The sequence below is a fragment of the Sus scrofa genome, chromosome 15 (genome assembly GCF_000003025.6).
Source record: "Sus scrofa isolate TJ Tabasco breed Duroc chromosome 15, Sscrofa11.1, whole genome shotgun sequence".
In the NCBI taxonomy this organism is placed as follows: domain Eukaryota; kingdom Metazoa; phylum Chordata; class Mammalia; order Artiodactyla; family Suidae; genus Sus; species Sus scrofa.
Genome location: NC_010457.5, coordinates 111,797,257 through 111,825,141, shown reverse-complemented (window position 1 = coordinate 111,825,141; position 27,885 = coordinate 111,797,257).

Here is a 27,885-nt window from a genome sequence, read left to right as displayed (position 1 = left end):
CAAATAATCAAAAACCTCTCTAGCAATGTGAGTAGGTGGAATAGGTACAATTTAAGCCTATTTAACAAAATATCTACCCCACATTTTAATGCTCCAAACTGCTGTCAAAAATAAATTGCTGAAAGTACTGTGTGTTACATTAGTATAGTATTTGCAGAGGAACTATGAGGAAAATCAAAGTTCATGAAGAAAAATAAACTGTAAAATTTCTCATTTTTGCTAAAAAATGCTCATTTATTTTTAAAACACTTGGCAAATGAATTAGTCATGGCTCAGATTTTTAGGAAAACCTTCATATTTATACAAAGCCAGAAATGAAAACCTTTTAAAATATTAAACATACAATGGGAAAAAAAATTTAAACACCGAAGTATAATGTGCTTGCTTAGTTTTCCAAAATTATTTCAGGATTTGTCAATTATCTATTGCTGTGTAATAAACCATTCCAGATTTAGTGGCATGAAATAGTACTTGGATTATACTCATGGATTCTGTGGAGCAGGCATAAGAATAGTACACATCAAGAACAGCTTGTCTCTGGGGACTTAGCTGGGAAGACTCAAAGGCTGAGCTAACTTCATGGATGGTGACTGGAAGGATATGGTGATGTTTCCACTCATGTATCAGGGTGCTACTATTAAGCATATCTTGGATCTCAGGTGGGCTTTCAAATAGAGTATCTACATGTGACCTTTCTCTGTGGTCTCGCTGAGTGGTTAGTTTTGGCTTCCTCACAGCATGCAAGTGATTGCTAGGAGCAAGGCTCCTCAAAATGCAAACCTGGGTACTTTAGTGACCTCCCCTTGTTAATGCAAAAATATCATTGGCAACAAAAACATTTCCTAGTACTTCTCAGCACTACCTGCAATTACTTAAATATGACTCTTTGAGAGACTGAAAATTAAAGTAATCAGCAGGAGGTTTCATGGACCTGATTAAGAAGTACATCACAGACTGATGATTAGAGTGATAATCACCAATGAATGTGACCAAGCTACGTGCAGTGGGAAGAACTCTAAGGCCCCTGAGACTCCTATCCCCTGAGGTACAGGCTGTATTATCCCCTTCCCTTTGGTGTAGACTGATGAGATAGTTACTTCCTTGATTAGGGTATGTTATATGGCAAAGGTGGAGTGATTTTGCAGATGTTATTAAGGCTCTAAATCAGCTGGCTTTGAGTTAATCAAAAGGGAGTTTATCCTGATTGATCTGATCTAGTCAGGTGAGCCCTTGGAAAAGAAGTCCAGGCCTTTTGTAAAAAGGTTTGAAGTAGAGGATTTAACAGACTTCAGAGCAAAAGAAAGTCCATGTTGGAAACTGCCTATGGAGAGGACCAGGTGGTAAAGTTCTAAAAGTACTCTCTAGGAGTTGACAGTGCTCCTTCGCCAAGAGCTAGCAAGAAAATGGGGCCCTCAGTCAACAGTTCCAGGTAAATAAATTCTGCCAACAACCTGAGGGATTTAGAAGCATGTATTTCCTTCAGAGAGCTTGAAGATGAAGACACAGCCAGCAGACACAGATTTCAGCTTGGTATAGGCACAGAATGGAAGCCCTGCTGATATTGCCAACTCCTGGCCCATAGAAACTGAGATCATGGACATAAGTTGTTTTAAGACATGGATAATTTATTTTATAGCAATAGAATATCTATACAATACTACAATACTACAAAATAAAAGCACAATCCCTGGTAAAGCTCTTTGCTTCCTCAAGATGAAATATTCCAATTGGGAATATTGCACAGGCAGAATATGCCAGAAGACATAAAAAACTGCCAGCACGAACAGATATTCATTCAATCTCCATGTCACTCATGACCATTACATCAGCAGCTCTCAGCTCACTTCTACAGCAGTTTGGGGAGTCACTTATGATCAGCTGATGGATGAGGAAATGACTCAATGGCCCAAGCTTTTGGGGTCAAAGGTATGTCAGCTTGGTCTGTGGGTACAGAGTGAAAATGGATAGTGGCAGCTGCATTATACCCTCACTAACGAATGTCCTAGAAAGACGTGACATAAAATCCTCCCACTGAGAAGAGTTTTGGGGAATACATTTTTCCATTTTCTGTGGACGGGTAAGTGCCGAAACTTTAAAATAAACAGGAACATGTGGGCAGTAGCAAGGAGTCTTATCAGCTAGTTAGTAGCAACGACAACAACACCACTTTGGAAATTTGGGGGCAAAGGCATGTGAATGAATGTACAGGAATGAATGCAAAGTGTAGAAATCTTTGTATCATATGTAAATGCTCAACATTGTAAAAAAGGACTTACAATAAAGAGGCACAAAAATAAGCATGTAGATAAAATGCCTTGTTGAGTTGATATAAAATAGCATTTGCCCCCTTAGTGCTGGCATGATGAGTACGTGAAATGAAGTAGCTGTGGTGGCAGAGACAGAAACCATGCACGGGCTCAACAACATGCCCTGTCCCTTCCAAAAGCTATCTAGCTTCTGTCCCTGTCAACTGCTCCCAACAAACCAACAACCAAGGCTAATGTTGAGCCCACAATATGGCACATTGTGCATGAGGAGACTGCTCGTCATTTGGTGGCACGTTGACTGCCTTAAGCAGTGATTCACTATGACTGGAAGAGACATGCAAGTCAAGTTGGGTATGAATTTGCCTTTTCTGTATGTAAGGCCTTGTCTAGTACCATAAGCCAGGAGTTTGTGGAACATTTGACCCATTGTCATGGGAGCTTGTAAAACATCATATCAATCAAGAGTACCACTGCACAGTGAAAAAGGTGTGGGGAAGGGCCTGCTATCACGGATCTGCTGGTCATAGGTGATAAGGCACCACCCAGAAGTTCCTCTGGAACCAAAGAACTTTGTATGATGCCAAATCCCCAGCAGTAAAATACATGGTTCTAGAAGCAAAACAGTGGAAGTAAGAGAGACGCTGCTTATCACTCCTTTTAAAGACCCACTTAGGTAATTCGTGTGTATTGTCCCCAAAGTCATGGAGTCCCCAGTGTTAGATGCTCTGGTTCCCAAAGAATGAATATTTATACCAGGGTTTCTAACATGCATCTTCTTGAACTATCAGCTTAGACTCTTGCCTGGATCCATGTGTCCATGGACCTGCAGTCAAGAAGATGCATAAATACTTTGCATCCAAGGCATTCTCTTGGTCACCTCTTGGTACTCCCCTGTTCAATTCTGAAAGTAAAGAGACAAATGCAGCATCTGGGTTTAAGAAGGGCATGTTGATCAGGCACTCAGATCCTATTGAATGGCATAATTGTCTTTGAATAGTTCCCATTCCCTTCTTTATATCCCTTCTAGCAAATTCACTTTATTAATCTTAATATTATAAAGTATAACACTTTAACTTGTTTTGATTTTTTTTTATATTCCATTAGGAGCTACTAACAATGGTTATTTAACTCCAGTTCAGATATTGAGATACATTCTTTTCAGGCAGAAAAAAAATTAAAAACAGGAGCAAGATGCTTCTTTTTTTTTTTTTTTTTTTGTCTTTTGTCCTTTTAGGTCCACACCCGTGGCACATGGAGGTTCCCAGGCTAGGGGTCTAATTGGAGCTGTAGCCACCGGCCTACGCCACAGCCACAGCAACGCCAGATCTGAGCCGTGTCTGTGACCTACACCACAACTCTCGGCATCACCAGGTCCTTAACCCACTGAGCAAGGCCAGGGATCGAACCTGCAACCTCATGGTTCCTAGTTGGATTAGTTTCCTCTGCACCATGACGGGAACTCCAGAGCAAGATGCTTCTTGAAAATCATTTTAGAAGTTAAATATTTACTATAAGTGAAACTTGGGAGGGAAATATTTTCCAAGAGTAAAATGTTGACCATGACTGCTGATTGTCTTTCATGATTTTAAAGAGTAAACAGTTTGTCATGACACTTACTAAGATGATAAAAGACTTTTGAAATAATTTTCTCTAAAGAACATTAGTGCTTTGTTGAAGTTCCCGTCGTGGCTCAGTGGTTAACGAATCCAAGGAACCATGAGGTTGCGCATTCCGATCCCTGGCCTTGCTCAGTGGGTTATGATCCGGCATTGCCGTGAGCTGTGGTGTAGGTTGCAGACACGGCTCAGATCCCGCGTTGCTGTGGCTCTGGCGTAGGCCAGCGGCTACAGCTCTGATTCGACCCCTAGCCTGGGAACCTCCATGTGCCACGGGAGTGGCCCAAGAAATGGCAAAAAGACAAAAAAAAAAAAAAAAAAAAAAAAAAAAAGAATATTAGTACTTCGTTATAACATCTCAGAGTTAAGATTTTTCTCTGTTAAAATTAGATGTAATCTAAAAAAAATTATAAGTAGTCTAATAAAATCGACTTTTGAAAATGTACTCCCTACAAAAAATAAAAAGCAGGATTTTAAAGCCATTTGAAATGTTTATTTCTGAAGTTTCCTTTTTGTCCCCTTATAAAGTAAAACAGTAGAAAGTTAAGATTCGAAAGTGATTTTCAAATCATTTGGTTTAACTCCCTCACTTCGTAGAGAAAGAAGCTAGAAAGTTTATTTGAGTTACCTAAGGTCATGCTGCTAATTTCTGCTAGGACTCCCAACTAGTATGCGTCAAAATCTATTGTAAAATGTTCTGTCACCATATACTTGGAATAATTATTGTAGGTGTTTATTTTTTTCATATTTCTTGATGACAAATTTCTTGCTTTTTTAATTTGTGTGCTTGTTTTTTCAATATCCAAATAAACTTTGATTGATAGTTTGCATTTCTATTTCTTTTCCTAGAAAAAAAAAGAGAAATATGTTTAGAAAGGTTTGCCTTACATGTACCTATTAATATTAAAATATGGTAGAACCACATATAAGAAAACTATTCACCCAATATATTTTTTTTGTAATTCACAGGATGTTTAAAATTTCTTTCCCATACCTCTGACAAAGGATACCAACTTCAGCAGCTCAAGGAAGAAAGACAGGAATATAAATAGATTCCCCTGAAATTCTAATTTTGCTTAGATCTTGATATTGCTTAGATCTTGATACTGGGTAATTTTTTGCTAGATAGGTGGTTTTTGTCTGCTTTTTGGTTTTAATTCTTACGATTCAATGGAGCTTGTTAATGCTTAGAAAATTTCTAATAACTTACTATAGCCATTTCCCCCCCATGGATTTTGTTTGTGCTTTCCTCTTTTTCTTTCAAATTACAAGAAATCCAATAGTTTAAATGTATTACAGCTTAATATCTTTACAAATAATTTAGTAGCTATAAAATAGAACAAATGAATTTATATTAATTGAATTTTTGATTATTCTTCATTTCACCCCTTTCCTATCAAGCTCTCTCTCCATTATAATTTCATCATAGACATAGTCCATACTTTGAATAATTTGAGATGTTTGTGGTGCAGTGCTTCAATTTGACATCTCTTCTTCAGTGTTTTATGGTTGAATTCTATCTTTATTATCTTGTGTAGCATGCTGACACAAATGGCATTGTATATAATTATTACTTATTGTATAATATGCACTTCATAATGTTTTTAACTAATGAAGTCAGAAAGTGAATGGCCTTCGAATGATTTCCTGCTATGCATTATGGGTGCTACAAACTTCAAAAATAAGCACAATTTGTATTTACATTTACCTTTGCAAATGATTTATATGCTCTTTATAGGAGAGGTTTCTTTGTGGGTGATAAAAGGCATTCTCTTTGCTGCAGCTTATTAATTGCCATGCTAATAATAATATTTTGCCTTTATGTGTCATATTTTTATTTTTTAACTTCAGCACTTTCCTGTGATTTGTTTCAAGAAATTATAGCTGCCTCTATTTGAAAACACTTCACTTATTAAATTTAGATGATTTTGCTTAGGATATCATGTATTTTATCCTCATCATGCTTTAAGAACCCTTCAATAAGGAATATAGTTACTAGAAAGTGTATTGTCTGAATCTTGCGCATCAATAGCTTCAGTGTTAATCAAGTAGGCTGCAGTAGTAAAACAATTACCTATTACTTATTGATTAGAGAATTAAGTTTGCCACATTCTTTGAAAAAACATGCTAAAAAGCTTTAGTTGAAAGTAGTTTGGAAGTCACTCAGGAATTTTTGTTTGTTTTTTGCGACCATGTATAGCAGCCCGATGTGGCATCTCAGATCAGGGACTGAACCGAGGCTGCAGCAGTGAAAGCATCTAGTGCTAATCCGTAGACCATCTGGGAACTCCCAGGAATATGTTTACTTTTTAACTTTTTGGAGGTCTCCATTTACTTCATTTTGCATCATTTCCTTCTAAAATGCCTCCCAACTCAGTCAAAAGCTTGACAGTCAAAAAGGGCCTTGGGGCAAAAATCAATTTGATGCCTGTTAAACTCTATGCAATGACTCATGTTGTCTTTATAGGTCAGCATGAAGGGTAAAAGAATTTCATCAAGATTTTCCTACTTCATAAAAGGACTGATGCTGTTTATTTTTAATTTCATAGAAACCTGCATCCAGCTAAAAACTTTGCGTATCATAAACCAGATGTTACATTCAGAAATGAAAAGTATCATGGATGGCTAAAGCAGTTTGAGGTGGCAGGAAAAGTCCTGAGTACCTTCTCAGATATCACTAAAAGAATCATTAAAAAGCCTTGAAAATAGAGTCCAATCTGAAGTCATCATCTACATCCAGTTGTAATTTTGTAAAAGCCCATTTGCAGCATATTCTTTCTTCTACCCATCAGAATCCCTGACCCTGGTGTTCTGTATCCTTAGCTGAAATCTGGTTGCCAGGGTACCCCAATAACTCTTGATCACTTTAGAATTGTGCCTTGAGCCAAATTTCTGTACATCAAAAGTTCTCATCTGTATGTTTCCTTTTCTAAACAGCCATCTTCTTGCTTGTACATGGTACGCCAAGTAGATAAACTTATTTTTTAGTTGTAAACTAGTGTATCTACTCTTGACATATTTTTCAGATGTTCATTCCTCTCTATACTCTGGTTTGTAGGTTATATTTTATATTTAAAAGTGATTAGTTTCTGCAAAATACCTAATGTTTCAATTTTTTCTTTTAGCAACATATTATTTTTAGCCATTTTAAAAGAAAATCATAGATTTTCTCTACTATGTAAAGCAGCTAAAAGTGTTCTACTCTGGAGCATAGAGACAGTGACAGCCCTTCTCTCTAACTTTAACTCTTTGAATGGCACAAAGACACTTTTTGACAGCTTTGGTGGCTAGAATCTACAGAAGACAGTCTTCAAACCAACTCCTTAATTTAATGTATTAACTAATGTGGGGGAATTTTAGAAACAGAAAACCTCTTCTCAAGTACACACTGAGTCCATGCTATTACTATAAAGATGAATAAGGTGAACGCATATGCAAGTATTTCATGAAGAACTCGAGACTAAATAATTGCACACAGACATTTTCTGGAATGATTTCCTCATTCAAATCCTCTGAAAGATTGTAAATTAGAGAATTCATTGGATTAAAGCTTGGTTAAATTGCAGTAATAGAGTGCTGATTTCTTATATTTTGGAAAATATATAAAAGTATGTATACACACACACACACACACATACACATACGCACGCACACATATATATATAAACCCTCCTTATTTTTCCTGTTTCTACACCCCTTCACATTGTCTAGTGCACTGGCAAAACGTCACCATGAAACGATTAAAAACTTAAAAACTTAATTTTTTCTCACATATAATTTATCACTTTGAGTTTAAAAGAAAATAAAAATATAAAAATAGAAGATTTCCTGTCATGGCTCAGCATAAACGAATCTGACTCGTATCCATGAGGACACAAGTTCGATCCCTGGCCTCACTCAGTGGGTTAAGGATCCGGCATTGCCCTGAGCTGTAGTGTAGGTTGCCCATGCAGCTCAAATCTGGTGTTGCTGTGGCTCAGTGTAGGCCAGCAGCTACAGCTCCAATTTGACACCTATCCTGGGAACATCCATATGCCACAGGTGCAGCCCTAAAAAGACAAAAAAAATAAATAAATAAAAATAAATAAATAAAAGGAGTTAGAAGTCAAAGCAAAAGTATTACTAGAAACTCCAGAATCTCAGGTATTCATGACAGAACTTCTGATTATCATTATTTTGGCTTTTGGTATTTACAGCTGAATGTCACAGCTACCAGCTATTTTGCACAATGAAAAGAGGAAGCAGGGTGCATTAGAGAGATGTTATGTATCAGTGTTGCTCTGAGGCAACAGTCTTGATATGTTTATGAGCCTATGTATCAGTGAAGTGTTGAATGTTAATAATCTTACCAACTCTGCAAGTGTTTTCTAGTTTCTTTTCTATATTAATCTTCAAAAATTTTCCCAAAGATAGTTAACGTATAAAACTTGGTTCGGTTTCAGTTTTACCTGCGGTGATTTCCAAGACCCTATTATATAAGCTTGCTTTAAAAATCTTCTGGTTGTATCCTTAGTATTATTTGTTCAGTAAGCTGTCTTTTGGAAATTATATTAAGTGGAATTTCCAAGTGAAACTGAATTAGAAGATAGAGTTAATGATAACCAATGGCTTAGAAGGGTTTTGTTTTTTTGTTTCTTGGCTTGGCCCATGGCAGACAGAAATACCCTGGCCATGGATCAAACTGGAGCCATAGCAGTGACAACCCCGAATCCTTAACCACCAGGCCACCAGGGAACTCTGATGATACCAGTGGCTTAGAATACAGTGCCTAGCACGAGGTAGGCCTGGTAAGTATCTGTTAACTGACTGAAAGACATGTTAATATTTATGTTTTCCAAAGGTCGGGCCTATGACACAAGTATAACATAAAGAGGTCACTCAATCACCTTGCAAGTTGAGAGTTACAAAGCAATCGGGTATAATAAACTGATAAAAAAAAAAACATAAAGGAAAAGGCTACGAGAAAAAAATGCAAAAACACTGAGTTGTAAGCTTAGTATTGGAAGTGATGCAATTGTCCCTTGTGAGGATAAATGTTGACAACTTTTCCAATAGTTAATGCCCATAATCGATGTTTGATGAAGTTGCAACTCAGGGGAAATACAAATAGAGAATTACCTGAATTTAGTATCTTTTGGGGGGCTATAGAATAAAGGACTTGGCAGCTGGGTCTCTATGATTAAGCAGAACCAGGGTAAAGTATTTTTCTTCTTAATATTAGCTGGTTAGAAAAAAAAATTGCTTAAAAGACAGTAAACCTAAAGACATTTTTTTTAAAAATGCCATACAATCTCCTCCCATGACACACAAATACACATACCATCTCTACACATTCGCCAAGAAGGGCAAAGGGCTCTGAAATATTTCATATCAAAAGCAGAATATAAATTTATTTTTGAGATGTAGTGTAGCCTTCCAGCATCATGGTTCCAAATACTTCAGACTGAAAAGTGACTCATATAAGATCCAGAAAATTAGGGGCAAGGAACATGCTTGAGTAATTTAATACAGTTACGTTTGCACTTACTAAATTTCCTTCCCTGTTACTCATTGCAGCCCCTTCTTCCTTGAAGTGTTGGTTTCAAACCAGGAAACAGGACCATGTCATTGCCCCTTGGATCTTGAGGGGGAGAGAGTCAATTAAACTGGCTCATTCCTCAGACACCACTGTTGCCCCGGAAGAGGAGTGGGTGCTGGAGCTGCTGTGCTCAATGTCTGCCGGCTTAGCTACATGGCAATGAGGACCCGCAGACACAGGTCCTCCTCTTCCCAGCCGATGAATACCCCTCCGATGGAGCAGGTATTTTTTTCTGGACATGAACATAAGCATTCACATGTTTGTCTCTTCTAATATATTTTAAATAAATTTTATTAGAGTATAGTTGACTTACAAAGTTGTGTTAGTTTCAGATGTAGAGCAAAGTAAATCAGCTCTGCATACACAGATATCCATTCCTTTTCAGATTCTTTTCCCAAATAGGCTATTACACAGTATTGAGTAGATTACCCTGTGCTAGCAAGGATAGGTCCTTGTCACCTATCCGTTTTATATAAAGTAGTGTGTATGTGTTGATCCCAACTACCTAAGATATCCCCTCCCCCACTTTTCCCTTTTGGTAACCATAAATTTGGTTTCAAAATCTTTGAGTCTATTTCTGTTTTATAAGTTCTTTCATATCAGTTTTTATTTGATCCCACGTATTAGTGACCTCATATAATATTTTCAACTCTCTGATATGGAGACCATGTTTCAAACACATCTGTAACCTCTGAAGGAATTAGCAGAATGTGTTTGATGCAGAGCAGGCCCAGTGAAAATGTGATGGCTGAATAGAGACTGAATGGGTGAATGGACATGGTGAACGAATAGTGACTGAATAAAGGAGGGAGAGAAGGAGTGTGTCGGGAGAGGAGAGTTGACATTTAGAATAGCGTTTTCCACGGACAATGATTTTAACTTATTAAGGTTGTGATGGAGAGTTTCAGGAAATGCTTTCTAAGTCCAGAAAGATAATGGGAATGAGTAAAATTTCTGGGTATAATACAGGCTGTAAACCCACCAGTAAACCAACAGGGAGTTCTGGGACCTGTGGCATATACCATCTAAGAGCATTTGAATTAAAAAAAAATTAAAAAAATATATATATGTGTGTATATATACAACCTGTAGCTAAATATGAAGGCAGCCTGCTCTGTCATGTTAAGGATGAAGTCTAATGATAGATTATCTCAGGCCAAGGGGTAGTCCCTGTGACCTGTGTTACTGGAAGAATACCTTTTACTATCTGTATTATTTTGCCTGTGGAATGCCCTTAACTATTGCTGAGCTTATTTTGTATTTAATTTTATTTCTCCATCTTCTATAGAAAGAAAAGAGGAAGAGAAACTAGTCCAACATTTTAAAAACATTTTTATTATTGAAAATATCAAGCATGTACAAAAGTAAAGAGAATAGTGGAATGAACTTTCAATGTCTCTCTCCATTACTCAGCCTCAAAAATTTTCAACTCATGACCACCTACTCCCCACTGGAGTATTTTAACACAAAATCTATACATTATACAATTATACCCATAAATATTTCACATGCATAAGTATATATATATATATATGTGTGTGTATGTGTATATATGTAAACATAAACTACATCTATAATTTAGTAATTTCTAATTATTATTAAATATCTAGTCCCTATTTGAATTTCCCTAATAGTTTTGCAGCTGCTTTCTACACCTCATTTGTTTGAATCAGAATTCAAATGTTTCACACATAACATTTGTTTGAATTGCCTCAAATATATTTTATTCTATAGACTACCCCTCTTTCTTATTTTTTCAATTTATTTATTGAATATATTAAGTAACATCTCTGAAAATTTTGGTCTGGTTTTGCCTTTTGTGTTCATGTAGAGTCATTTAATATTCTTCTCTGCCATTTCTATGTTTTGTAATTTGACTTTAATTTTATTTTTTTTGTCTTTTTAGGGCCACTCCCGTAGCATATGAAGGTTCCCAGGCTAGGAGTCCAATCGGAGCTGCAGCGGCCGGCCTACATCAAGAGCCACAGCAAGGCGGGATCCGAGCCGCATCTGCAATCTACACCACAGCTCACTGCAACGCCAGATCCTTAACCCACTGAGCAAGGCCAGGGATTGAACCTGCAACCTCATGTTTCCTAGTCGGATTCGTTAACCACTGAGCCACGATGACCGGAAGTCCTGTAATTTGACTTTTAAATGATAGATACTTGATCTGATTCAGATTCAATTATTTTTAAATGAGTTTCATAGTAATGTTGATTGCTACTGATTGGAACATGGTTTCTTCAACTTTTAATGGATAAGATTTAAACATACAAATTTTGGGGATTTCCCTCGTGGCTCAGCAGGTTAAGGATCTAGCATTTTCATTGCTATGACTCTGATCACTGCCATGGTGCACCTTCAATCCCTGGCCTGGGAATTTCCACATGCCATGGTGTGGCCAAAACAAACAAACAAAAAAAAGAAATGGGTTTTTTTCTCTTTTATCTTTTTAAGGAAGTTCCCAGACTAGAGGTCGAATCAGAGCCATAGCTGCTGGCCTACACCACAGCCACAGCAATGCCAGTTCCCAGCTGTGTCTATGACCTACACCATAGCTCATGGCAATGCCAGATCCTTAACCCACTGAGTGAGTCCAGGGATGGAACCCATGTCCTCATGGATACTAGTTGGGTACATTACTTCTGAGCCACAATGGGAACTCCCCCAAATCCATGAATTTTTAAGAAAAAATATACCATGTATTCATATTGCTATTACTAGTTCAAATTTAAAGCTGAGCTAAGCCTCCTAGAAGCAGGAGTTTTGTTTTGTTTTGTTTTGTAAATAGTCAAGTTTTGTTTTTTTTAATCCATCCAGGCATTCCATATTTTTTGATTGGTGAATTCAATCTACTTTCATTTGGGGGATTATTGATAAACAAGGACTTAGTACTGCCCTTTTATCTTTTTTTTCCTTCTGGTTGTTTTACATGACATTTTTCTCTTTTCTTCTGTTTCTATCTGACATCTTAGTTTGGTGGTTTTCTCTGATGTTTTTCTCAGTTTCCTCTTTTTTTTTTTTTTTTTTTTTTTTTCATGTCTCTGTTCCAGGTTTATGGTTTGTAGTTACTCTAAGTTTTGTATAAAAATGTCTCATAGATAGGAGTTCCCATTGTGGCACAGTGGAAAATGAATCCGACTAGGAATCACGAGGTTGTGGGTTCAATCCCTGGCCTTGCTCAGTGGTTAAGGATCTGGCATTGCCATGAGCTGTGGTGTGGGTTGCAAATGAGGCTCAGATCTGGCATTACTGTGGCTGTGACGTAGGCCAGCAGCTGTAGCTCCAATTTGACCCCTAGCCTGGGAGTCTCCCTACGCTGCAGGTGCGGCCAAAAAAAAAAAAAAGTCTCATAGATAAATAGTCCTTTTTCAGCTGATAGCACCTTCTCTTCATTTGCCTCTATAGGTTCTTTTTCCTCTTTCACTTTTGTGTTTTTGTTGTCTCGAATTATCCCATATTATTTTGAGTTTGTTACCAAATTAAACTCTACAGTTATTTTTCCTTTTTTTACTCTTCAACATTTATGCTATAATTAAGTGTTTAACTATTCTGATATAAAGTTTCAGTTTTCTGATTCTATTTATTACTTTACTCAAAGTCTTGGATTCTTTTGCCTTTTTGTTTCAGGTAGCAGAACCCCTTTCAACATTTCTTTTAAGGCAGGTCTAGCTGAGCTCCCTTGGAATTTGTTTGTCTCAGAAAGCCTTTATATTTATCCTCCATAGCTGAAGAATAACTTTTCTGGATAGAGTATTCTTGGCTGAGAGTTTTTATCTTTCAATATTCTGAGTATGTCATTCTACTCTCTCCCAGCCTATATAGTTTTTTTCTGAGAAATCTGCTGATAAGCCTAATGGAGGAGGTTCCTTTATAGGCTACTGTCCTTTTTCCCCCTGGCTTCCTTTAAAATTCCTTTTTTTTGTCATTGACTTTTGACAGGGTTTTTTTTTTTTTTTTTTTTTTTTTTTTTTTTTAATGGCCACAGCTGTGGCACATGGCATTCCTGGGCCAGGGACTGAATCCGAGCTGTAACTGTGACCTACATCACAGCTGCAGCAACATCAAATCCTTTAACCCACAGTGCCAGGCCAGGGATCAAACCCACAACCCAGACCACTGCAGCTGGATTCTTAACCCACTGTACCAAAGTGGAAACTCAAACTTTTCATAGTTTTAATATGAGGTATCTTGGAGAAGTTCTTCTGGGTTTGGATAGTTATATGTTTTCTTAGCTCCATGGATTGTATAGTCTTTTCTTTCCCCAGGTTTGGGAAGTTCTCATCTATTATTTCTTTAAATAAACCCTGCTCCCTTCTCCTTTTCTCCTGAGATACCTATTGTCTTTATGTTATCCTTCCTAATAGAGAGCAGTAATTCTCATAGAATTTCTTCTTCTTTTTTTTTTAGATCTTAGTTTTCTCTCCTCTTTTACCTGTATCATTTCTGAATTTCTATTTTTGAGCTCACTGATTCTTTCTTTCATATGGTCTGCTCTATATCCAATGCTATTTAATGCTCTTTTTATCTCACTTATCAAGTTCTTCAACTCTAGAATTTCCCTTTGGTTCCTTTTAGAGTTTCAGTCTCTTCAACAAAGTATTCTTTCTATTCATTAGTTTTTATTCCTGAGCTCACTGAACAGCCTAATTTTTCTTATAATTCATTGAATTTCTTCATGACAGCTATTTTGAATTCTCTATCAATTAGGTCACGATACTCTGTGACTTTAGTTTCTGGAGGATTGTCATTTTCTTTTTGTAATATTGTGTTAAACTGGTTTTTTGTGGTGGTTGATGAATTGTTCCTCTGCTGGTACATTTAAAGTAGCAAATACTTTTTTTTTTTTTTTTGGTGAATCTTTTTTCACTTGATTCTAACAATTCAATGGGCATGGATTAGAGGGTTTTCTTTCGTTTTTCCATAGGTGGTACAATAGCACAAGTTCTAGGTTTACCTTACTTGACCTGCCTCTGGCTAAAGGGCCCCTGGACTTTCCATCCTCTACCGCCTCTTCCAGGAAGGTCACCCAGTGCCCTCTTTGTCACCACTTGTGCCTCTTGGGTTCCTGGTGCCTTCTTACTGTCCTTGTCACTGCTGTTGTTGGTGTCACCTCATGGGGCACCAGGACGATAGGCACCCCTGCTATATCTTGGAGAGAAGGGGTGGGTAGTGAGGGGAGCCAGAGTTACAGTCTCCTCCACTGTGTTCAGAAATGTTGAGTCATGGGAGCTCCTGTCTGCCTTGGGGAGGGGAGGAAGGTCTGGAGTCACATGTGCCTCTGCAGCTGGAGGGACCAATGACTCGGGTCCCATTGCTGCTGCTGCTCAGTTCCTGTGGCCACCAGCACCACTATGGTCAGGAAGCCAGCTTCCTATGCACTGCCTCTCCTGCCACTACTGGGTTTTCTGGGTCTGTGGTCTCAGCCATGAAGTCAGGGAGGCCAGGATCACAGGCACCACTGATGTGTTCCTTCAGTTCCACCTTCCCTGTGTGTTCCAGTCCACCCACCTTTGGATGACCAGATGTGTGGAACTCTCCAGGATCCTGGTGTGTTGGGCAGAGGAACTGTTGATGACTTATGGATGTTTTACGGGCTGTAGATTAAAGGGGAGAGATAAAGGGAGCATGTCAGGTCTCCATGATGCTGGTATCACTCTTCATACCTTTAATCATTTCTACAACTTTGAATTCATGAAAAGCTATATTTACCTGCAATTATTACATGGGGATTTCCAACAAATAAAAAGTCAGTATTGTATTATTCTGACCTAGGTAACTTGCAGAAATTTGATCTATCTGGTAAGTTTTTTGGGACTTTGCTCTGCCATTCAGTGAACTGTTTTACTAAAAGCTTATGAATACTGATTTATTTAATTAAAAAAAATCTTTGTTCTAGTTAATTGAGGAGTTGAATGGCAAAATTAAATCATGTGAATGAGATTAAGTAAATTGGGTGACTCTTCAGATGTTGTATTCTGACAAGCAGCCTTACAGAGAAGAATGTGCAATCTTCAACTTAAATTTAACATACTGCAAGTTTCATAAAAGGGTAGTTTGTGGTACATGTATGTTAGTTATGTTCAGTCACAAAATAATGTAAGGAATCATGCTAGGATACTTTCTATTGTTTAAATAAACCAAATGCATAAACAACTTTTAGGGGCTAACTTTTAATTTAATAGAGTATCTGGAAAGATATAATAATAGGAATAATAAACAAATATATGCAAGTTTAGTGTGTTAATTGTTGGTCTGCTTTTACTAAGGATAAATATGGTATAGGGAGTTAATCATTGAAAAACCCATAAAGGAATATTCTGAATCACTTGCTGAATAAATATCTCTGAATCATATCTTGTTGACAAGTACCCAAATGTTCCAAAATTTTTTTATCTCTTATTATGCCAGGTTGGAAACTCTAGTTACCTGCCTGACTCCTGGAGGAGAGTTGAATAGATTCAGTAATTGTTGAACTGAGATAAATTGAAGGCTATCTTAACTATTAGCATAATTAGGACATTCCATCTTAAAAACAGGAGTTAATAGAAAAATAAACAAATTTTGAATATTGCTGTCAAAAACAGGATATCCAACTTGCATTTCTTTATGGAATTAAAGAATATAGTGTTTCTTAAATTTTTTACACAGTATGGTATACAAAAAAAATGGCCACCCAAAGATGTTCACAGCCTAATCCCTGAGACACTGTGAATATGCTACTTAGCAAGACAAAAGGGACTTTGAAAATAGGATTAAATTAAGGACCTTGAGAGGAGGAGATTATACTGGATTATCTGGTTGGCCTCAATGTAATCACAAGAGTATATGGAGGAGGCAGGAAAGTCAAAAAAGGAGATGGGATGATGAGAACCAAGGTCAGAGTGATGCTAGGGAGGAATGCAGTTGTCCTCTAGTAACTGGAAAGGCAAGGAAATGAGTTCTACCCTAGCATCTTCAGAAGGAATTTAGCACTGGGAACACCTTGATTTTAGGACTGTGACTTCAGACTGTAAGATAATGAATATGTGTTTTTTAAGCCACTGAGTTTGTAGTCATTTATTACAGCAGCAACAGCAAACTAATAAGGAGTCTGTTTAAAGGAAAGCAAATTACACAGTGTAAGAAAACGAAATCTGGTCCATTCTATTTATATTTGTTTTATCCTAAAAACTGACCTCATTTGGTTAACAAGGCATAAAGAAGAAGAAGACTGAGAGGAGAATGGATTCACCAGCAGGATTATTACTTTGCTTACATCTGTGCTAATGAAAGCTGTGGAGCATTTCTAGACCCCATTGCTGAGAAAGAAGGACATCAGAAGCTCCTCAGGCTGCAAACTCACATATGCCTGCCTCATGTCCATGTCATGAACTGTTTGACATCTTTTCTGTTTTGCATATACATAAAAGGGATAACCCAGTTACTAATATTTGAGGTCTACTAGTAATATCTAAACTGTATTTTTTAAGTCAAATTTTTACAATTTTCCCAAGTTTATTGAAAACTTAGGTCATGAAGAGCTGGGTTGGAAACCTGCCTTTTCTACTCATGACCATGTAACTCGACTTTATCGTTTAACTCCCCGGAATCTTAGATTCCTCATCTGCAATATGGGGAGAGAGAGCTATTGTGTACTTGATAAAAACTGGTTCAAAATATATGCTCAATGATTTAAGGGTATTCTTTTCCTTTCATCATTGAAAATAATTGCCCTATTATCCTTTTAACGTAAAGCTCTCCATCTTACATTAATAAAAGCATTAGAATATTTAGCTCAGCTTGCTGTAGTATAAAACAGAAATATCGAATATAAAGACAAATACCTATTTAACCTTAGAAGTTTCCTTAAGCATTTTGAGCCTCACTTATCATCAGTAATATGGAGATAATGAGAAATGTAAGACTATGACAAGCACTTTCTGGTATTTCATAGGTGCTCAATAATGTTATTTTCCTCTGCTTCTTTAAAACTGTGCTTTAAAATTATGGCAGAATATATTATTTTGAAAGGGCAAATGAAAACTAAATATTGTGTTGGTTTCACTTAATGAACAGCCATTACCTAACAAAATAAAGAAAAAATATCTTAGAGTAGAAAACTTTGGTTCTTTGAATTCTGATAATGACCATGTCAGATAGTTAAGAATTTACCTAATAGATTCCCACTTTGAATTCATAAATAAGCTATTTCTCAGTTTATCAGATGCCATCATTTAAAAAAATCCTAGTGTTTTAGCATTCGCTTACAACATTAATCTATGCTAACACTGTCCCCTTCTTTCTCATAAAAGAATAAGCAGAACAGGAGCTGCATCTGAAGTAATATTTGATCTGATTAGAAAAACAAATTCTTAGCTTGGTTCATCTCCTCTGACAAGCTCTGCCTAATCCTATAATAACTCCACACTGAAACTAATCTTGAATACATGAGCCCAGATATGAAAACCTCATAAATATCTACCTAGTTCTCTGTCTGAGGTACTTCTTAGGTAATGTCTTAATGTGGTCTGCTTTACTATGGCAGGTAATGAACTCATAGTTGCTTGATCAACAGGTTATTCTCTTCTTTGGGAGTACTTAACAATCGCTTTGATTATACAGATGACTGTGAGTGAAAGATGGTAGACAGTGACCTAAATGAAAAGACTGCATAGAGAAGAAGAGGTTAGTGGAGGGAAGGGTAGGAAAGAAAAGGCTGTTGAAAGAGGGGGGAGGAGAAAATGCATCTGGCAAAAAACTGTGTTTCTTTTTAAAGTGTGTTTTTAAACTTCTTCTATGGTGTAGAAAAGAAGTTTATACTGCATGACTCCAACTTAAAACAAAAAACCTTGGCTCATCAATAGGGAGAAAGGCAAACTTAATTCTCTCAAAATAGTATGATTGTTTAACTCTTACTTTCAGTAATTCATAAGCTCCCTTTATCCTTCGCAATCAGAAAAATTTCATAATTTCCCTTTGCTAGCTCTTTGGTGAAATGACACATATATTCCCAACATAATACATTAAAAAGTATTTTTTTCACTTTTCCCTCTTCTGGAAGCTGCCCTTTTTTTTTTTTTTTTTTTTTTTTATGGAATAGGAGGATCAAAGAGTGGTTTTCCAGATCTACTTAGAATGTTTTCTCAGTGGTTTATGTCATATCTCAATCTAAAAGACTAGAGATGGCTCAGAAAATAAAAAGTGTAAAAGAAGACATTTAAAGCTAAGGCAGACTAGAGCCCAAAGAAATGAATCAAAATGCTATGGATTTAGGAGATTTAAAGTAGTTGACCCCAAGCTTTCTGATAGTGACTATGAATAAGAGAAATATAATGGGCTGTAGAGCTTCTATTTTTCAGTCAAAAATAACAGAGAGACACATTTATAACTAGGGATATAGTTTTTTTTTTTTTTTTTTTAGCATGAATCTCACACAGGATTTTAATGTAAAGTTCTTATCTACAAAGCGAAAACATTGAGCCGTGTATAAATAGCCTGGTGAACATGGAATGAAGAAAGTCTTAGATGAGTGGAAACACTATGCAATGACAAAGAACTGAGATAGAAACTTCATTCAAATGCAAAAGTACATGTTCCTGTATTTTGATAGCACTGAAATATGAAAAGTTTTGTATTAGAGGCTTTTAGAAGCACAGTCCTTGCTACCAAATTGAGATGTGTCAAGCAGAATTTTAAAATATTCCCTTACCAGATGCAAAAGAGATTAAAAAAAAAATTGCTTTTAACATTCCTTGACAAAGAAAGAAGGATTGTCGATGTCTTTTCTCCTCCCAACCCCTACCCTATCAAAAGCATGTAGCTTTAGAACCCAAAGATACATATCTTTAGGAATGGAAAATGAATAAATAGGTAAAAGAGAACTAGAGATTGAGAGAAGAAGACTAATAAGTTAAAAGCACAATTCTAACAGCTCTGGAGGATTTGGACCTGACGTGACCATTGGAAAAGAAAGAGAGATATACAGTAGTACTTGACAACCATATAAAACCACCACTATACATATATACATAATTTGTTTTAATATTTGACTACATACAGATATTTAACTATTGATAAATGCATAAAAATTCAGGAAATAGTAACTTAAATTGTTTTTGATATCTAATATGCAATAATATTAGAAATATGGGCATTCCCATTGTGGCTCATCAGTAATGAACACGACTAGTATACACGAGGATGCAGGTTTGATACCTGGTCTTGCTCTGTGGGTTAAGGATCTGGCGTTGCCATGAGCTGTGGTGTAGGTCACAGACACAGCTCGGATCTGGCATTGCTGTGGCTGTGGTGTAGGCTGGCAGCTATAGCTCCGATTTGACCCCTAGTCTAGGAACTTCCATATGCTAGAGGTGTGGCCCTAAAAAACAAAAGCAAAACAATAAAAAAAAAGAAAGAAAAATATCTTTTCTGTGGGAAGTTTCATTTGTGCTGTATATTAGATTCCAAATATAAGTGATATCATATGGTATTTGTCTCTTTCTGCTTTACTTCACTCAGTGTGAAAGTCTCCTTTGGAATGGATTAGCAATGAGATCTTGCTGTGTAGCCCTGGGAACTATGTCTAGTCACTTATGATGGAGCATGATAATGGGAGAAAAAAGAATGTATACATGTATGTGTAACTGGGTCACCATGCTGTACAGTAGAAAAAAAAATTGTATTGGGTAATAATAAAAAAAAATTTAAAAGAAGAAAGAAATACATCTTATCTGAGTATTCTGGTCTGATCTAAAATTGAAATTATTGATCCTTTTCTTAACATGTGGTGCTTTATTCATTATCTCCGTTTGATATAAATAGTCTTTCCTGCTCTTTATTAAACTTGTTTTGAAAAATGTCTTATGGGATACTGCTCTAAAATTTATTTAACAACAGAAAAATATTATATAGTTTCCTTGTTGTTATACAAGTTGCTTACAGTTTGTTTTCACTAATTTACCACTACCAACAAGTAGAATATATGATCCATGAAGGAGGTATCTTATTTTGCTTTTGATGTCCATTGATCCAACCTAAGTGTTTCAAAGAATATCTGGCAAGAAGAAAAACTCAACAATATTCCTTGAATCAATTATTGAGTCACTTGTGATAAGAATAAAGTAGCAAAATCTTTGTGTGACAGCAAATCACTTATGCTTTTACACAAAGGGGAGTTAAATGGTGAGAGCTCACTCTGCATGATAGTGTGTAGATGGCTTGACATTGGTCACTTGAAATGGGAAAATGTCTTTCCCAATGTCTTTTAACTGTACTGCATACAATGCCTCATATAGGCTTATCTAGGATCCAAAGTGTTTTTAAATTTTAAAAATCTTACTCATACTCCTTTGTTCTTTGTCACCTTTTTCAGAATCATGATACACACCAAGTAAAACAGGATGAGATGATTCGACTCAATGATTCATCCTTTTTTTTTTTCAAAATCTCTATCTCTGTTGATCTGTTTTTCCCTCTTGGATTTCTTATATCATAATTTAGCTTCACCTGTATGCTTTCACTTGTCTCCCTTTCTCTTCCTTTTTTCTAACAATCCAAAATTCTGTCCAGTTTTTAAAATAAATAAAATGGATAAATAAGTTAAAACATTATGGATTGTGTTTCATATGAAATTCTTATTTTATGTACATAATTATCTATCTTACAATGTGAATTATAAATTATTTATCTTATTGTTGTGAGACATGTTTCTGCAATGTTTTCTTAGCTTCTATTTTCTATGCTGAAAACTCTATCTTGTCCTGCTTTACTTTACCCCATATTCCTGCTTGAAAAACAGTTGCAGTGCAGGTAAACGACTTAAGTTTAAGAACAAAGACCTGATGGCATAAGTTATTCATAGGGTCAGCTGAATGAAGACATAATGTGTTGGTCTAGGCACACTGGACCTGTGCAGATAGGCATGCCATTTGCACAAGCATGATATGTCCTCTAAAGAACAAGAGGAAGATGAGCCTCATGGCCCCAAGGGGTTTGTGAGGGGTCCTTACCAGGATATGCTTTACCAAGAACTGAGGTGCAAACCTAGGCACACCAGGTTGCTGCAGATAGGCACACCATCTGCAGAAGCAAAATAGTGATTCTCTAGAATGTTATGCATAGATAGCTGATGCCAAGCTTCTTCAATGCTAATGATTGTTAAATGCCTAAGGGTCAGGATAAAAGCTTAACCATCTACCAGCTCTGTGACTTTTAAAATAATAAAAGAACTTATAAAATAATAAAAAAAAACTATATCTTGCACTTATAGCCCCCTCCTCACTTGAGGTAATCCCAAAGAGCACAATAAAAGCAGTGTGGTTTCTTGAGGCATCGCTCTTGCTCTCTGAGAACTTGAGTCCCCCCTCCCCCAGTTCCCACCTTTAATTAAGACAAATGTCTCTGTGTCTTGTTTATGTTAACTTTTTTCCTTAAGTTTCATAGCACCTGTTCTTCAGCCCCAACCTGCTGGGCTGGTCTCAGCATCTTGTGATGAAATTCTTCTTTAATATATGTGTCTACATGTGTGTACACCGTTTTTTTCAGAAATCAGATGAGCCGATTATGAAAATTGAGAGACTATAGAAGAGTATTAAAAACTCAAAAATTTCACTATTCAGGAACAATCACTGTTAAAATGGGGCAGGGGAGTGGACATGACAAAAATCCCATTTTGGGAAATGTTAAGCTTAAGATGTCTATCAGAAATTTAATAGAGATATCAAATATGCAGTAAGATCTATCAGTTTAGAGTTCAGGAAAGAAGTTCAATTCGGAGATAAATGTTTGAGAATCATCAGCCTAAATGGCATTTAAAGTCACGAGACCAGATGAGATCATCAAAGGAGAGAGCATAGACAGAAAAATACCAGATGTAAAGACCGAATCCAGGGATACTTCAGTGTTAAAATGATCAAGGACATAGAAGGAACCAGCAAAGGAAACAGGAGAGTGAAAAGAAAACAGAGAGAGAGAATAAGACATGGTGTCCTGGAAATCAAGCAAAGGGAGTCATTTCCTGAGATGGTCTGCGTTGTTGAATGTTCCTGTATAGTCTGTGTCTCTGGTGATTTATAGATACTTTAACCTTCATTACAATCCTCCTGAATTGGTAAAATAATAAATATTGCTAATATTACTTAATATTATCTTGAGCATTACGTAGTGTCAAGGATGTGGCTGGTCAATGTAAATATATGTCCTGTTCTCAAGGAACTTGCAGTCTGATAATGATTCCAGGCTCTTTGGAGCTTCCCCCTCTTGTGTAGAATGAGTAAGAGACAAGAACAATGAGCATCACTGCCAGTAAGGATCCCACAGTGTGAGTATCTTCATCTTCTCCAAGGACTATTGTCATTTATAACCCTTCCACCTGGGGAGGGGCAGGGGAATTTTCTTCAGGCTCAACGTCATGGTATATTTTCAGCAGTAAGACTTTTAGAGGTTTCAGTGTTTTTCTGTGATATCAGTTCAAGATTCTTAACAGAGGCAATTATTCCAGGTGAAATATAAATCTGTATCATCGAGATTAGTATGGGACTAAGGTATGAAAATTAATAGCACAGAGTTCTTTTCTTAAAAATTTCTTAGCATTTAACATCGAGTAAATTTTTAGTTTTTAATTAGAGGTTAATTTGGTTCATGACTTTTTGATAGTTTTAGAAAAACTATGAAAGTTTTATATTTTATATACTTCAAACATTGAGTTTTTCCTAGAGAGAGGATTTTTGGCATAGGGATTTCACTTGAACAAATATAATTAATATCACATAGTCTTCAAGTTAATACTTACATTTAAAATGATTATTAAAACCTTTGAAATGGTGAAAAAACCTCTTCTCTAAAAAGATTAAAGTGTATCAGCTTCAACTCTAGGGAAAGTGAAAGAAGGGAAAGAGAGAAGATAACTTGAAAGGGGAGGGAGGAAAGTAAAATAGAAAAGGAAAACCCGATTTGGAGAATTCTTTTTACCTGAAGCATCCGCCTATAGTTCTTTCCTCTCTTCCTCCACGGTTACACTCAAATAGCACATTTAGAATATTCTAGATGACCTTGTCGTTCACAATTCTCCATTTCCTTGCAAAACAGAAGTAAGATAAATGAGAAGGAAAATACCTCTTTCTTTACAGCTCAATTATGTTCATTGTTTAAATAACATCTTTTTATCACACTTTTTTCTGCTCCAATATTAATAGTAACACAGTTAAAAAGATTCACACACACGCACATCACTCAGTATGTCAAATCATATACCAGTCTTCAAGTTTTAAAGCTACTCATTAGATTTTATATTGTTTAATAAATACAATGGAAGCAATTATTATTTTTTCCTTGTCTTTTTTTTTTAGGGCTGCACCCACAGCATATGGAGGTTCCCAGGCTAGGGGTCAAATCAGAGCTATAGCCACTGGCCTACACCACAGCCACAGCAACACAGGATCTGAACTGGGTCTGTGACCTACACCACAGCCTATGCCAACGCCGGATCCTTAGCCCACTGAGCAAGGCCAGGGATCGAACTTGCATCCTCATGAATGCTAGTCAGATTCATTTCCACTGAGCCACGACAGCAACTCCTAGAAGCATTTATACCAACATCAGACAGTGGCTTTGCAATTTCAAATGTACTATGATAGGCATTTTAGAGATGATATCAATACATAATCTTCACACAAAATTGTATATACATCATAAAGCAAACTTGTACAAATCTCTTACATCCATAAAAACATCATTCAGAGCATCAAATTGAAATTACTAGTATTCCAGAATTTTTTCCCTATGCTCCCTTCCACTAACTGTCCTCCTAGGGGTTTTTACTCTCCTGATTTTAAAGCCATTGGCTAGTTATGTCTGTTTTTGCAATTTATAGTAGTTGTGACAAGAGTATATGAAATTATTTCATATCTGGCTTTGTTTACTTAACACAAAGATTTTGAGATTGATTCCATATTTTCGTGCTTAGTTGTAGATCATTCTTTCTCAGTGATGTCTAGCAATGAGTGCTACTACGTAGCTGTGCAGCTTTTCATTGTGTGCTTATACCGCAATTTACTCATTCATTCTACAATGATGAGCATTGGGATTGTTTCCCACTTGGGGACCTAATGGAAAATAATACTATGAACATTCTAGTAGATGTGTTTTGTGAAAATATGTACATACATTTCTGCTGGGAACCCCTAAGAGTGGAATTTCTGAACCATAGGTTCAGCATCAGCTCAGTATGTATAAGCACATAGTAAATATTGCCACACTATAAATTGCAGCAATTTACAACTCTAGGAGGGGATACAGAGTTAAGGATGCTGCTACACAGTCTCACTAATACTTGGTATTGTTAAAAGCAGTCTTCATTTTTGTCATTCAGATGAGTATGTAGTTGGAGCTCATTGTGATTTTAATTTGCCCTTCCCTGATGAATAAGTTGCATGTGCTTTTATAAATTCATTGGCCAGTTTAATAATCTATTGCAAAATGCCTGTATCAGACCATAAGATATTTTAGCTATTTATTATGAGGTTGTCTTTTTATTAATAGAAGAGTAGCAGTAATATATGTATTCTTGGTTAGCATTTTTGTAGTTGTATATATTACCAATATTTCTCTCACACTGTACTTACAGATTATCACATTGTGCAATATAAAAGCAATTCAAAGCAGTAACAAATTTTCCATTTATTTTTCTCTTTAATAAATAAAATACCAAGTAATATATGTTCATAGAAAACACTACTTAAAAAATTTTTGTGATTTAAATTTTTTCCATTGTTATTTAGCAAATATCATTCAAATTAATTACTCAAGAACATAGGAAAAGTTGTACTTGAAGTGTTTCAATTTCAATAACAAATTATGGATTTTGTTGTTTGGTTTGAAAGCATGTATTCTGTGATAATTAGATTTATTAAAGAAAATGTATGGTCATGTGATGTTCCCTCAAAACAGTGCAGTCACTCTGATACTTCCCAGTCCAGACCTACAATGATGACCTCATTATTGATTCCACCACTCACCTTTTTCATGCTAACTGAATTCTGATCTGGTTTCCTAGTCCTCTGTTCCAGCCTGATGATCCTATGCACGGCTCCCCTGACTCAGACTATTTCCCTGTGTATAATACCTTTCCTTTTCTCTCTAATGCTTCCAATTATTTTTCTTATTTGATTTGTATTAATCTTTTTTATTTTTATTTTTTTCTTTTTTGGCCTCCCTGCGACATACGGAGTTCCTGGGCCTGGAATCAGATCTGAGCCGCAGTTGCAATTTACTTCGCAGCTGTGGCAACGCTGGATCCTTTAACCTACTGCACGGGGCCAGAAATTGAACCTGTGACCTGGCACTGCAGAGACAGTGCTGATTTCATTATGCAACAGCAGGAACTCCTGATTTGTATTAATCTTCAAGGCAAATTCTTGTCTGATCATCTTCTCTATAAAACTATAATTGCATTTGTTGACTGACTTTCACTCACTGCTCCATTCTACATACAACACTGTTAAATTTCTCAATTTTTTTTTCATTTAAAAGACAACATATTGAAAGATAATAAAATATTGCAATTACTCATATTCTCACCAATCCAACCAAGCATACTTCATGGTTTTACCTATCACTTCCTACCTGGACACTTAATTTTTTTACAAATACAATCATAAGTACACACTATACTAATTTCATTATGTTTTTATGACATCATATTATAAATACATTTCCAGATCTGCCACATATAACCTTTAAGGGTGTCATATCTTATCACATAACTGTAACACCGAGTACCACACAGCTTTTCTAATGCTGGACCCTCTGTTTTTTGCTGATTGTTTTCTGTTCTTTGTTTTATCACTCGCATATTGTGCTTAGATTTTTATTGACTGCCTACTGACCTTATAACCTAATCTATCAGTGTATATAATTTCTTGTATATCTTGGTGATTCTCAATTCCATTAGACCCATGTTTTCTTTAATAACGAGTATGTGGTAATATTTTTTTTACCCTGAAATGAAGATCATTGATTTTCATACACAAATAACTCCAGAGTCAGAGGAACACCAAAGAATTCTACTTGTTTTGCCATGCGCCACAGGGTAGCCGCGTATGTACATCTTTGGGTTGGTTTTACTTGCACCTGCCAGGATCCCAGGAAAAATCCTAGAGTATCCATAGTACATTCTGAATCACCTCAGCTCTCTGACAGCTGAAGAACTAATAGGCAAGCTTCTTGCCTCTCTCAATTCTTAAAAAAAAAAAAATTCCTGTAGAAGAACTTCAGCGAATTCATAACAGCTAGCTCAACAGTGTGCCCAGTCACACTTCAATCACTGTGGAGAACATAGCTTGGGCTGTGTTGTTTCAAAAGACATGAATAAAATAATAGCGATAGCTAGCAAATAATAGCAGCCTCGTTTTGTGTTTGTACGGAAATTCATACTCACATTTGAAAACTTTTTTTGCTTTATCTATTATTATTTATGTCTGATTTTGTGAATAGCTACCCTGTGAATTTTTTTCTTTTTCTTTTATCCTTTTTTTTTTTGGTCTGGAAAAGAGCCAGTTCTGACTACTATGTATTATTACATTGGGTTTACAGAAACAATTTTCTATTTGATACACTCAAAGATAGGACTTCTTTATTTTTATTTTATTCTTTTCATATTTGTATTTTTACTTTAAGCCTACAAACTTATAACTACAATGCAGAAAATAGTTTAAAAAAATCAGCGCACAGCCTTACCAGGGATGCTTAAAGCAGTCCCACTTGTCCTTAGTAAATAACAATGTATTTATAGAAGCCTCAAAACAAATCATAGAAAATCAGTTTTTAAAAAGATCATATTTTTCATAATAATCACATAAGGGTTGCTTCTTTGAAAATGTATGCAATCAGTAACAAATCACAGATGTGCTATAAAAAAGATACAATTTTAAAATTTATCTTCACTTATTAAATGTAATTTTGTTCCAAGGTTTATATTTTGCTGTCTAAATATCCATGGAGAACCATTAAATAACAGACACCGGTGTATTACAAAGTTTGTGTAAATTAATAATAAGTTATAAACTTGAGGTATCTAAATTGGTATGAATTCTTTGAGAAGCTTCATCAAATTTTAATTAATTTTGTTTTTGCTTACTTCCTTTAAATGTAAGATGGGCTTTTATGGGAGTGATGGAAAAGTAACAGTCTTTTACAAGTGCTCATAAAGTTTAAAATAATATTTTAGTTTCCTTAACTCAAGACAAGTTTGTTAAAATCATCCCAGTGGACAGACCTGAGAAAATATTCCTTTTCCTAAGTGGTGGGGTAGATATTTGTTGCATGATTTTAAGCCACATGTTACAGGACAATCTTATCTGTCATCCTCTGCTTCTCCTACAGTCTCTTCAGGTCCCTTCTCAGCCTGGCAAATCTAAGGTCCCGCTCCAGAAATCATTATTAG